The following is a 12,356-nucleotide window of genomic DNA, read 5'->3' as shown; positions in this document are numbered from 1 at the left end:
TGTAAGTAAAAAGAAATTGTAATTTTTGTTTCATATATAAATTGAAATTATCTCTATAAGTTGGCAGCTCTACAAATTTGATAGATTTATTGGAAAATCTTCAAGTATAATATGTTTAAGTCAATGTTTTGAAAACCGGATTGGATATTGTTCAATTTTTTATTTTCTAAAAAACAAATATATAAAATCATATATTTACACTATATGGATGTAAAAATGTAGATCTACATATGCTGCATTTTCTGTTTTTATTAACTAGAAAAATAAACAAACATAAATATAACTATATATATATATTTATTTATATATATATATATATAGATATATATATATATAGTAAACAAGTGATTATGACAAAACCAGAATAGATTATGAGAATACTTGTACATTCTTTCTTAAATAAAAAATAAATTAATAATGATAGTCAAAACATTGATTACGAAATTTTAAATTTTAATAACAATTCAAAACATATTAATTATATGTTGATTTTTTAGAATCAGGTTTTGAAGTTGACCTCAGATCACCGGTTTTTCATGTATTACCAATTTTCTCATATCCTTGTTTTAAACCGGATCAGGCTCGACTTCTTCGAAGACTTACAGTTAGACCAGTCAGATCCAGTTTTTAAAACACTGGTTTAAGTAAATATGTCATTGCAGAAAATTTTGCAATGTTTATCTCAGTGAAAACAAATAATAAAATTAATCATTTATGGCCGGTTTTGAGTTTTAAGTTTTAACCATAGGGGGCGGGTGTGGTCCACATGTTGGATAACAAAGGCATGGAACTGGTCAGTCGCCGATCATGGTTGATGATGCTCATATTCTGTCGTTGCTCCCACAAACTAGAACTTACGGATACCTTATATTCCCAAGAAAAATAGTTAATTTTTTTTTTAAAAAATAGAAAATAAATTGGCATCTAATTACAGTGATAAAAATATGAGTTAAGAATAATCTTACAATACTAAAAGACCAATATAATCAACTCTCAGTATATTCATGTGGCTTAAAAAATCAACAAATAGACAATACAGTGGATATGGTTGGGTGTGGATGGATGGATCAGGAAATGAACAACTCTCAGCCTAAGTGCAAAGAAAACATAAGATTTTCTGCTTAAATGGATATGCTGACTATGCAGTTTATAGACTTTTCCACCAAATTTGTACCAATTTTCTCGATGTGGGAGTGGTAAATTGTATTGATCCAATTGATTTTTAGGTAGTGGAGATAGGCAATAGTTTTGATAGAACTTTGATTTTTGGGGAGAGCGTTTCTGGCCATAGTGATTGCAGTATTGGATTTTCCTAAGAACAAGATGTTGTTTGTACACATCGACAAGAATGTCTACTACAAAGTTGTGTCTATAAACAAAGGTATGCATCAATTATATTATGTTAGTGTGATTAATGGATATATGCATTATATGTTTCTCAGGGAAATTTAAGTGATAACATAATTTGTGTTAGTTTCGGATCTAGATAAACGCAATTATCCATGGAATAATTGGTACATATGCAAAGCTAGTAAAGACAAACTGTTTTGAGGTATCAAACGGGATCCACTTGAGTTGATTAGACACGCGGAAAGTGATTTTGGGCATGGTTTGACACAAACTCAAAACCTCAGATGAGACTCAACCAGTACACCAAATAAAGAATATACAAGTCCTAAGCTTGAATATTTGTTTGGTAGATGGATCATGGACTGACGAAGCATAGTACAATGGATATGGTTGGGTGTGGATGGATGGATCAGGAAATGAACAACTCTTAGCCTAAGTGCAAAGAAAACATAAGATTTTCTTTGTTTCTTAACCCTAAAAGACAAACTGTTTGAGGTATCAAACGGGATCCACTTGAGTTGATTAGACACGCGGAAAGTGAATTTTGGGCATGGTTTGACGCAAACTCAAAAACCTCAGATGAGACTCAACCGGTACACCAAATAAAGAATATACAAGTCCTAAGCTTGAATATTTGTTTGGTAGATAGATCATGGGCTGACGAAACATAGTACAGTGGATATGGTTGGGTTTGGATGGATGGATCAGGAAATGAACAACTCTTAGCCTAAGTGCAAAGAAAACATAAGATTTTCTGCTTAAATGGATATGCTGACTATGCAGTTTATATACTTTTTCACCAAATTTGTACCAATTTTTTCGATGTGGGAGTGGTAAATTGTATTGATCCAATTTATTTGTAGTGGAGATAGGCAATGGTGTTGATAGAACTTTGATTTTTGGGGAGAACGTTTCTGGCCATAGTGATTGCAGTATTTGATTTTCCTAAGAAGTAAGATGTTGTTTGTACACATCAACAAGAATGTCTACTACAAAGTTGTGTCTATAGACAAAGGTATTCATCCATTATATTATGTTAGTGTTATTAATGGATATATGCATTTATATGTTTCTCAGGGAAATTTAAGTGATAACATAATTTGTGTTAGTTTCGGATCTAGATAAACACAATTATCCATGGAATATTTGGTACATATGGAAAGCTCGTAAAGACAAACTGTTTTGAGGTATCAAACGTGATCCACTTGAGTTGATTAGACACGCAGAAAGTGAATTTTGAGCATGGTTTGACGCAAACTCAAAAAATTCAGATGAGACTCAACCAGTACACCAAATAAAGAATATACAAGTCCTAAGCTTGAATATTTGTTTGGTAGATGGATCATTGACTGACGAAGCATAGTACAATGGATATGGTTGGGTGTGGATGGATGGATGGATCAGGAAATGAACATCTCTTAGCCTAAGTGCAAAGAAAACATAAGATTTTCTTTGTTTCTTAACCCTAAAAGACAAACTGTTTTGAGGTATCAAACGGGATCCACTTGAGTTGATTAGACACGCGGAAAGTGAATTTTGGGCATGGTTTGACGCAAACTCAAAAACCTCAGATGAGACTCAACCAGTACACCAAATAAAGAATATACAAGTCCTAAGCTTGGATATTTGTTTGGTAGAGGAATCATGGACTGACAAAGCATATTACAGTGGATATGGTTGGGTGTGGAAGGATGGATCAGGAAATGAACAACTCTTAGCCTAAGTGCAAAGAAAACATAAGATTTTCTTTGTTTCTTAACCCTAAAAGACAAACTGTTTTGAGGTATCAAACGGGATCCACTTGAGTTGATTAGACACACGGAAAGTGAATTTTGGAAATGGTTTGACGCAAACTCAAAAACCTCAGATGAGACTCAACCCGTACACCAAATAAAGAATATACAAGTCCTAAGCTTGAATATTTGTTTGGTAGATGGATCATGGACTGACGAAGCATAGTACAGTGGATATGGTTGGGTGTGGATGGATGGATCAGGAAATGAACAACTCTTAGCCTAAGTGCAAAGAAAACATAAGATTTTCTTTGTTTTTTAACCCTAAGCGTCTTAGGGTTTGGAAACAAAGAAAATCTTATGTTTTCTTTGCACTTAGAAGTGGAGGCTTTAATTTGGGTAATGGACACCATGCTTCAACACACGAGTTGCCAACATTTTGGGACAGACTGCAAGGATACTATATCGATAATTCTGGACCCGAAAGCATGGCCGAGTTTCTGTACGGGTCTAGGGAGGCATCATTTCTTCAAAGAATATTTTTGGACTTCAAGATTTCTCATATACCAAGAGAGCAGAATCGTTCAACAGATGTTTTAGCTACGTTAGCTCATACTTTTCATTGTAGTTTAATTTTTGTTGGTTGTTCTATTCTGTTATGGATTCTCAACCACCTCTAGTTTGAGTAATAAAATATCCTTTTGATGTAGAAAAAATATCATTTGTTTTAGTGTTTTTAATTTATTTTCTACATGTTTTAATGAGTCAAATTCTGGCAGCATACAATCGATCATCTTGCTTCTTCAGTGAGCTTGAACTTCACTTTGTGTGAGAGTAATTTCTTTGCTACCTCTTATTACCTTGAGAAGATTTCCTGTAGAGGATTCCATAAAGCTTTCCTTCAGTGGTCGGCTAGAAAGTTTTTTGGGCTTCTTCAAAGGTGGACGTATGTAGTCTATGATTTCATTGAAGACACTGGTTTTTTAAGGAGCTTGCAGTGGTGTTTCAATATGGACTGATGATAGTGATGAGGTAGATTTTGGATTTGTTGGTTACTGCCTATACATGATTGTGTATAAACATATGGATTTTGGGTAAATTTTAATCAAAGATTTAAATAGACCTCTCTAGCATTACTTGTGATGCCCATTTTGTAATTTTTCGATTAATGAAAGAGCTAAAAATGCAATAATTTTGAGTAGAAGATCCATAGACTCTACTTTGACTTCTCTTATGGAAGACCATTGTCTTGTCGTTTATCCAAAGGCATATCCATCTAATTATGAGGTCTATTGTGGGAACCGAAATTCGCACTATCGATTTCCGTTTTAATTAGGAAACTGGGAAAACTCTAATTTCCCAGAGGTCCCGGAGATTTGTTAATACCACACGCTAAACAATCAGAACACGAGATATCAACGACAAAGTACAAAAATCGTAAAAAGAGAGCAAAATATATCTTATTCCGAATCCGTGTTTGAGCGTTACAACAAGGTATAAGCCTTGGCTCGAGAGCTGTCGGCGAGATTTCAAGTTCTAGCAACCCTAAGACGGCTAAATCTAATTAAGTCGCAGCTCGAAATAACAAAAACGGAAATATGCCTAAATCACTCTAAGTGCTAAGTTTGCTCTGAAAAAAGTCTCTCCCCATGCCTCTCGCCTAGGACTCCTTATATACTGGCTCCTAGGTCGGTTTACGCTTTTCCTCTTCTTCCCTTAAGCCGTCATAGCATAAAAATGGAGATATTCCATTTTTTCCGATCTTCGTAATTATCTTCAAAATTTCGTATTTATCCGCGGAAACTTGACATTTATCTTTCCTTGCGAACCAAGTGTAAACCGTCATGCGGCTTACGGGCTGTTGGTTAAGAAATCGTAAGTTGGGCCTCGAGTCATGTCTTAGGTCCCTTTGGGCTGTCTTCCGACTCGAAGCGTTTATTACGGCTTCTTTCGATAAAGAACAAACTTTCCGCGGTTTTTTCCGTAAAGTTTGATCGATGACTTAGAATGGCGAGAAACATGAAAGGGTTCGCTACGGTCTTCGGGAGATAGCATCGAAGGGTAGACGAGAATGCATGGACTAATGTCGTATCGACATTTCGGAAGAGCTCGGTCCCTACGTAGCGACCGAGCGGAACGGAAGCTCGGTCGCTACGTAGCGACCGGACAGCGTGCATGTGCGGTAGTTGCGTAATGACCGAGCTTGGTTCGTCCGTGTTCTGATCGTCATACTCGGACATATCCGTAGCTGATCTGGGTATGTTTCCGATGGCTTATGTTTGATCTAAATAGAATTCGAACGAAGCTTTATCTCGGGAACATACGTTGCGACATTTTCTTGACCGAGCATGATTTGTTGCGGGAAGACATACTTGTATTCTGCGGGGATTTGGACGTTAACTTCGTCGTAACCGTTTTCGACCTCAACAGTTAGCCCCCCTGCTCGTTAGAATCGTGGATTTCTAGTGAGATTCTAACGGGCGGTATGGCGAGTTCGTACGAGATTGGTGTATTTGGGCGAAGTTCGTGTCCGAAAATCCGCAAGTAAATAGTAATTTCTCATGCCTATAAGAAGGGAGACAACTTCTTCACAACCTTTACACTTACTCATTCTCATAGAGAGGTCTCTTGAATTTTTTTTTTTTTCTCTACCCTTTTCTTCTTGATTCTTAAAAGGAAAATACGAAATTTCGAGTAAGAAAAGGAGTTCGAAGAAAGGGTCCTTGCCCGTGAACGTTCCTGAAGAGCTCCTTGTGCCAAAGATAGAATTCGTTCCTCATTCGGTAGACCCGGCCGAGAACGAGGCATGGTGGGTCGCGTGTTATGGTTCGATCACACGTCCAAAAGAGAAGTCGTTCCCGGTCATGAACCGTCGCCCGGTCGAGGAAGGTGCACCAAGTAGGAGTACTAGCGAATTCCTCGAGATCATGCGGTCATTCTATCAGATTTCGGATGCGGTGGAGTTACGGGTTCCTTGTCAAGGAGAGAGCGCTAGCAGTCCCCCGGAGGGTTACTTTACTTGTTACGAAGCATTCGTAGTTCGCTGTCGCTTGTGGTTCCCGATTCCCGAAATTATCATCCGTGTGTTGGATCGTTTCGAGGTGGCGATAAGCCAACTGAATCCCCTTGGCATTCAGCACCTCATTGGAGTCCTGATCCTGAGCTACGAGCATGGTCTCTCCCTTACCGTCGATCACTTTGAAGCGCTTCTTAGGTTACAGATCGTCAAGGATACGGACAAGTATAGGCTGGTCCCTCGGAACTTCATGTCAGTGGTTAAAGGGTTTACTTCCAACTTCAACTCGTGGAAGAAATTTTTCTTCTTCGTTCGTATAGACGCTGCGTCTGTTGAAAAGAGTTGTATCCCATTGTTCCGGAGGTTGCCGAACGATCGTCCCTTCATCAATCCTCTTGCTTCGTTCCCTGAGGATATTATCGCGGTGAGGGATCTTCTCAGGAACGGTCCTTTTTTCTGGACTTCCTTTACGCCGAAGAGAGTTCAAAAGGCATTAAGGTTTGTGCATCCTAGCTCTGCTTTGGGCGGGGAAACAGGGAGTGACTCTGAGCCCGATGACCAAGGTCCCGATGCGGCTCCCACGGCTGCGACGGGGATGAATTCTTCGAAGGGGAAAGATATTGACCTTGGTGACATAGAGTTTTCGGTGGACGATTCCATGCTTCCAGGATGGGATTCAGACCTTGCTTTCGGTGATGGAAGCGGTACGAGCGAGGTCCCTATTCCGGACTTCGATGATTTATCTGCTGGTCTTCCCTCGGGATTCGATGCTCCTCCGGCTACAAACGAGTCGGGGAGGCCGAAATTCGTCGTGGAAGGATCTCGTATCATCAATGGGGTATTGGCTTTAAGGATTTTGACGATCGTTTCAAGTATATATATTTTTTTGCTTATAACGTATTAATCGGTTTTGCAGGGCTTGAACTTGCTTGGATCGACCATTGAGGCGAGCCATAGAGAAGCCAAGATCTATCGCTTTAAAGCGGAGAAAGCGGAAAAGGATCTTGCTCGCATGCGAGACGAGATGTTGGCGCGAGATGCGCAACTCGCTCATGATTATGCGAGGGCTGTTCGTAAGCCGGAACGGAAGGGCAACAGGGAGATTGTCGAGGTGATGAAGACTCGCGCCTCTCAATTCCAGGTCGAGTACAGGAACCTCAAGGATGCTTTCACTTCGCTAGGCGATTTCCGTGAGGGTCGCGATTCAGTCGGGAGCCTTTGGAAGACGCGGGCGGACGATTACGTTTTCGAGAAGGAGATGGAGTTAATGAAGGGTGGCATGAAGGATCATGCTCGCGCTGAGGCGCTCATTCCTCTGATCGACGAGAGGATTCAGGGATTTTGGGATCCCATCCCGGTTTCTCCTGATACCGTAGAGACCACAACCGAGTTTTCCAGTGATTTCGGGGAGGTGGATCGTCCCGCGGATGCGTTTGGAGCTTCGTTGTCTGGGAACTTTTACTTTGAACCTTGAGAGGTGGAGGGAGGAGGTTGTTTATTTATTCTGCGTTTGTTGCCGAGTATGGCTTTTATTTGTCTTTTTTTGCCGAGTGTGGCTTTGATTTCCCACCGCTTTATGCGGTCTTTATATATGATGGGCGTTTTATTTCAAATTTTTTCGAGTAAATTTGAAGTAAATTTGAGTTGTCGTCTCATATTTAATTCCGTTGGGACGTTCAATCTGTTGGTTCGTTCGTGACTTTTCATAAAAATTTCTTATTCTTACAACTTTCGGGAACGTTGAGATGTGAACGGAGAGACATGGTTTAGGATCTCGTATCGTTTAAATATCATGTCTTGAGACGTCTGAGACCAATGCGATGGGTTTAGGGCAAGACCTAGGTTTACTCTCGGTTTTAAGGTTTGTGCGGTGACTAGCCGGCTATCGATTTTTCTGTTGTGATTTCTACCTGATTCGTACCGATTTAAAGTCCGCGATAGGTTCTCGGCTTGTATGACTTGTATGGTATGATCGAGCATCTTTCCAGAGAAATTTTTTAAGCCAACTGGAAGTGCTAGACCAAAATTTTGGATTTTTTTTTGTAGCGCGCTTTCGTCCTTGTGTTGGACGTTCGAAGATCAAAAGAGTGATCAAGTTGCGTTTGTTTAAGATGGCGGACGCGTTCGTCGGGGCCAATCGACGAACGGGGTGTAAGGTTTTTGTGGTCGTGGTCGGATAATTTGTTCGCATCGTCTCGAATTTTAACTTGGTCACATCTCGCGGTTGTTTCGAAGACTATACAAAATATTTTCGGTGCTGAAGAAAGATTATTTTCTGATTTTGGGCAGGGTGAGGCCGCTAACAAGAGTCTTAACGTTCGTAGATTTTCTAGGCGTGTCCTGAGACTTTTGCGTTTAACTGAAGCGTAAGCGTTTTAATTAAAAAGGAGCAATGCATATTGTAAAGAGAGTTTTTTTTTTATTTTTATTTTTTTTAAATCTCTAGAAACTCGATTACAATAACGCGTCTTTTCCTATGTGGGAGTGTACGAGTATACGCACCCACTCCCCCCCCCCCCTTTTTAGAGAGGGGGATAGCTGAACTCGTCTTTCGACGAGCTGCCTCAATTTCTTGAAGCGTTTTTGGCCGAAGATTGATCTATCTTCGTGCGCTTGCGATTTGCCATTACAGAAGTCGTCATTTGCCTTAACTTGTGCTCCGCGAAGAAGCATAGTCACGACTGTTTCTCGTCATTTGCCTTAACTTGTGCTCCGCGAGGAAGCATAGTCGCGACTGTTTCTGACATCCCCAGATAGCTGTGACTCCGTTTGGGATCGGAATTTGACACCTAGGTGGTATGTCGATGGAACTGCTTGCATGGCGTTGATCAATGGGGTTCCCATGATCACGTTGTAGATGGCAGGATGATCGACACTACAAGAAAAACTTGAAATAGCTACAAATTATTTTGTGGCTATTTCAACTCTACGAAACCCAACCGCCTCAGCTCATTAAGCTGCCGTTCTGGTCGACGAGCTGGTTTAGTTGGTCGAGCTGCCTACCCACCGCGAATTCGACGATTTCCGTGATCTCCTTGGCCATGACTGGCAGCTGAATTGACCCGAGGGTCATCGATACTTCTCCTAAAAAATCCGTGAGCGGTTTCGGCGTTGGAGTTACTTCTCCGATTTTGATGCTCATCCGATTGAGAGTGTCGCGGAAGATTACATTGAATGTGCTTCCCGTGTCAATGAGTACTCTTCCGACTTCCAGATCTCGTATGACGAGATCTATGACGAGCGGATCGCAGTGAGGTTGGTCGATCCCGCCAGCTTCCTCCTTCCTGAAGGTGATTGAGCAATTTTGACCATCTCGGGTAAGAGACCATGTAGGCCAGTTTGCGCTCGATTCTGCTTTCCGCTGGTAAGCCTTGATGGCCGAAACCGTATCGTTGCAGAATTGCGATCCTCCAATGATCATGTTGACTCTGCGACGATTGTTATCATTCCCCTTGTCGTCCGGCCTTCTGCCGCGTTTATCCCCGGATTGGTTTCTTTGAGGAGATTTCTCCGCGGGCGGATTTCTGTCCGTCTTCGGGGGGCGATCGGTCTCGAGGATGAGATCTTTCACGCTGGTCACGTCCGAGAGCTCTCCAGCTAGTAGCTTCGCGGCCAGCCTTACTCCCAAGACTTTGCAGTTAGTCGTGGAGTGTCTTCGGGACTGGTGGAACTCGCAGAAGGTGTTTTCCTCATATCCTTGATTGCGAGTCCACGTATTACCTGTGGTTCGGTCCTGGTCCAAACTGATCGCGTAATTGTGCGCTCCTTGGAGATCTTCCCCCTCGTGATGGATATACTTGACGTTACGAGAGTTCTTCTTCTTCGTTTTTGGATCTACATCTTTCGAGGATGGTCTTGCAGACTTATGTTTTTGCGATAAGACTTTCGTTTCTTCCTCGATTATGATGTAGTCCGTCGCCTTATGGAGGGCGTCCTGGATCGTCCGCGGTTTGTCGAGGGTTATCCATTTTCTGAATTTCGACTTGTACCAGAGCGTCTTTCTGAGCGCATCAAAGGCCACCTTGTCGCTTATCCCGCTAACCCTGGACATTACCAGCTTGAATCGGCTGATGAACTCGCGGAGGGGTTTGTCTTCCGTCTGGGACAGACTCCAGAGATCGACATCGGAAGTTTCTCTATCTATGAACATAGAGTATTGCTTGAGAAATTCCGATGCGAGCTGTCGGAAACTCATGATAGAGTTTTGCTTAAGGCGTGCGAACTGTTCGAGGGCTGCTCCTTCCAGATTCTCGACGAACAGGCGGCAGTAGCCGGCGTCATTTTCGCCGTCCTTCAGTCTCGCTCTTCTCATCGTGATGTAGAAAGCCTGAAGGTGCGCCTTCGGATTGGTCGTACCATCATACTTCGATACTATGATTTTTCCCGGATCGGATACCCTCATATCTGAGATGCGAGTGGTGAAGGGGGTCTTCCGAGCCCCTTCCAGCAGCTTGTTGATCTCGGGTGCAGCGCTGGTAGCATGATGGATTTGGGATTTCACGGCTCTTACTTCTGCCGCAGTCTTGGTGATATAGTCGCGAAGATCGCGGATATCCGACGTCTCGCCAGCAGATTTCCGAGCATGTCGGCGTTTACTGCGAGTGAGCTCGGTTTGCTTTTCAGCCAGTTCTTCTTGTTCGTTCCAATAGAGGACTTCCTCCTTCCTCCTCTTCCGTCATCGGTTTGTCGAACGGAGAGCTTTCCCGAGCAGATCGGCTTCTGGTCCTTCTTGGATGTCTGTCGACGTCCTCATCGGTATCGTTGGAGACATCGCTAGGATCCAGGTCGACGTGCTCGACTTCGTTATCCTCCAAATCTTTCGCGGGAGGCAGAGGACATTCAGGGTTCCCCTTTTCGATGGGAGATTTTTCGCTAAGGTTTTGACCCGAAGGTTGTTCCCGCGCGGCTCCTGGCCTATCGAGTGGGGTAGCAAAGTTGAGTCTTTTCCCGCAGACTTTAGTGGTTCCGAGAGGACGGATTGCTCTGGTCCTTGCTGTTAAGGTTTCAACCTGTTTGGTCAAGGTGCTCACGAGCCTGTCCTGTTCTTCCGACCTTTTTTCGTAGGTGGTGAACATCTTTTTAAACTCCTCGAGCGCCGCGGCGTTGGCTGGTGCGTTGGTCGCGGATACGTCCGCTGCGGAAGTGTGGAGATCAGTGCCACTGCTTCCATTAAGAGGAGTCTGCACGTTATCCGCGTCGTCAGTTGACATGTCTGATTGAGCGTGATGTGGTTGAGAGTTAGATTGATCCGTACCCCTCCTCCTTCTAGCGCCAAACTGTGGGAACCGAAATTCGCACTGACGATTTCCATTTAAATTAGAAAAATAGGAAAACCCTAATTTCCCAGAGGTCCTGGAGATCTGTTAATACCACACGCTAAGCAATCACAACACGAGATATCAACGACAAAGTACAAAAATCGTAAAAAGAGAGCAAAATAGATCTTATTTCGAATCCGTGTTTGAGCGTTGCAACAAGTTATAAGCCTAGGCTCGAGAGCTGTCGGCGAGATTCCTAGTTCTAGCAACCCTAAGACGAGTAAACCTAATTGAATCGCAGCTCGAAATAACAAAAACGGAAATATGCCTAAATCGCTCTAAGTGCTAAATTTGCTCCAAAAAAAGTCTCTCCCCATGCCTCTCGCCTAGGACCCCTTATATACTGGCTCCTAGGTTGGTTTACGTTTTTCCTCTTCTGCCCTTAAGCCGTCATAGCATAAAAATGGAGATATTCCATTTTTTCCTATCTTCGTAATTATCTTCAAAATTTCGTATTTATCCATGGAAACTTGACATTTATCTTTCCTTACGAACCAAGCGTAAACCGTCATGCGGCTTACGGGCTGTTGGTTAAAAAATCGTAAGTTGGACCTCGAGTCATGTCTTAGGTCCCTTTGGGCCGTCTTCTGACTCGAAGCGTTTATTACGACTTCTTTCGATAAAGAACGAACTTTCAGCGGTTTTTACCGTAAAGTTTGATCGATGACTTAGAATGGCGGGAAACATGAAATGGGTTCGCTACGGTCTTCGGGAGATAGCATCGAAGGGTAGACGAGAATGCATGGACTAATGTCGTATCGACGTTTCGAAAGAGCTCGGTCGCTACGTAGCGACCGAGCGGGACGGACGTAGCGACCGGACAGCGTGCATGTGCGGTAATTGCGTAATGACCGAGCTTGGTTCGTCCGTGTTCTGATCGTCATACTCGAACCTATCCGTAGCTGGTCTGGGTATGTTTCCGATGGCTTATGTTTGATC

This window comes from Brassica napus, chromosome C3, assembly GCF_020379485.1.
Source record: "Brassica napus cultivar Da-Ae chromosome C3, Da-Ae, whole genome shotgun sequence".
In the NCBI taxonomy this organism is placed as follows: Eukaryota; Viridiplantae; Streptophyta; class Magnoliopsida; order Brassicales; family Brassicaceae; genus Brassica; species Brassica napus.
The sequence above is the reverse complement of the archived record's forward strand: the minus strand, read 5'-3'. Positions refer to the sequence as shown.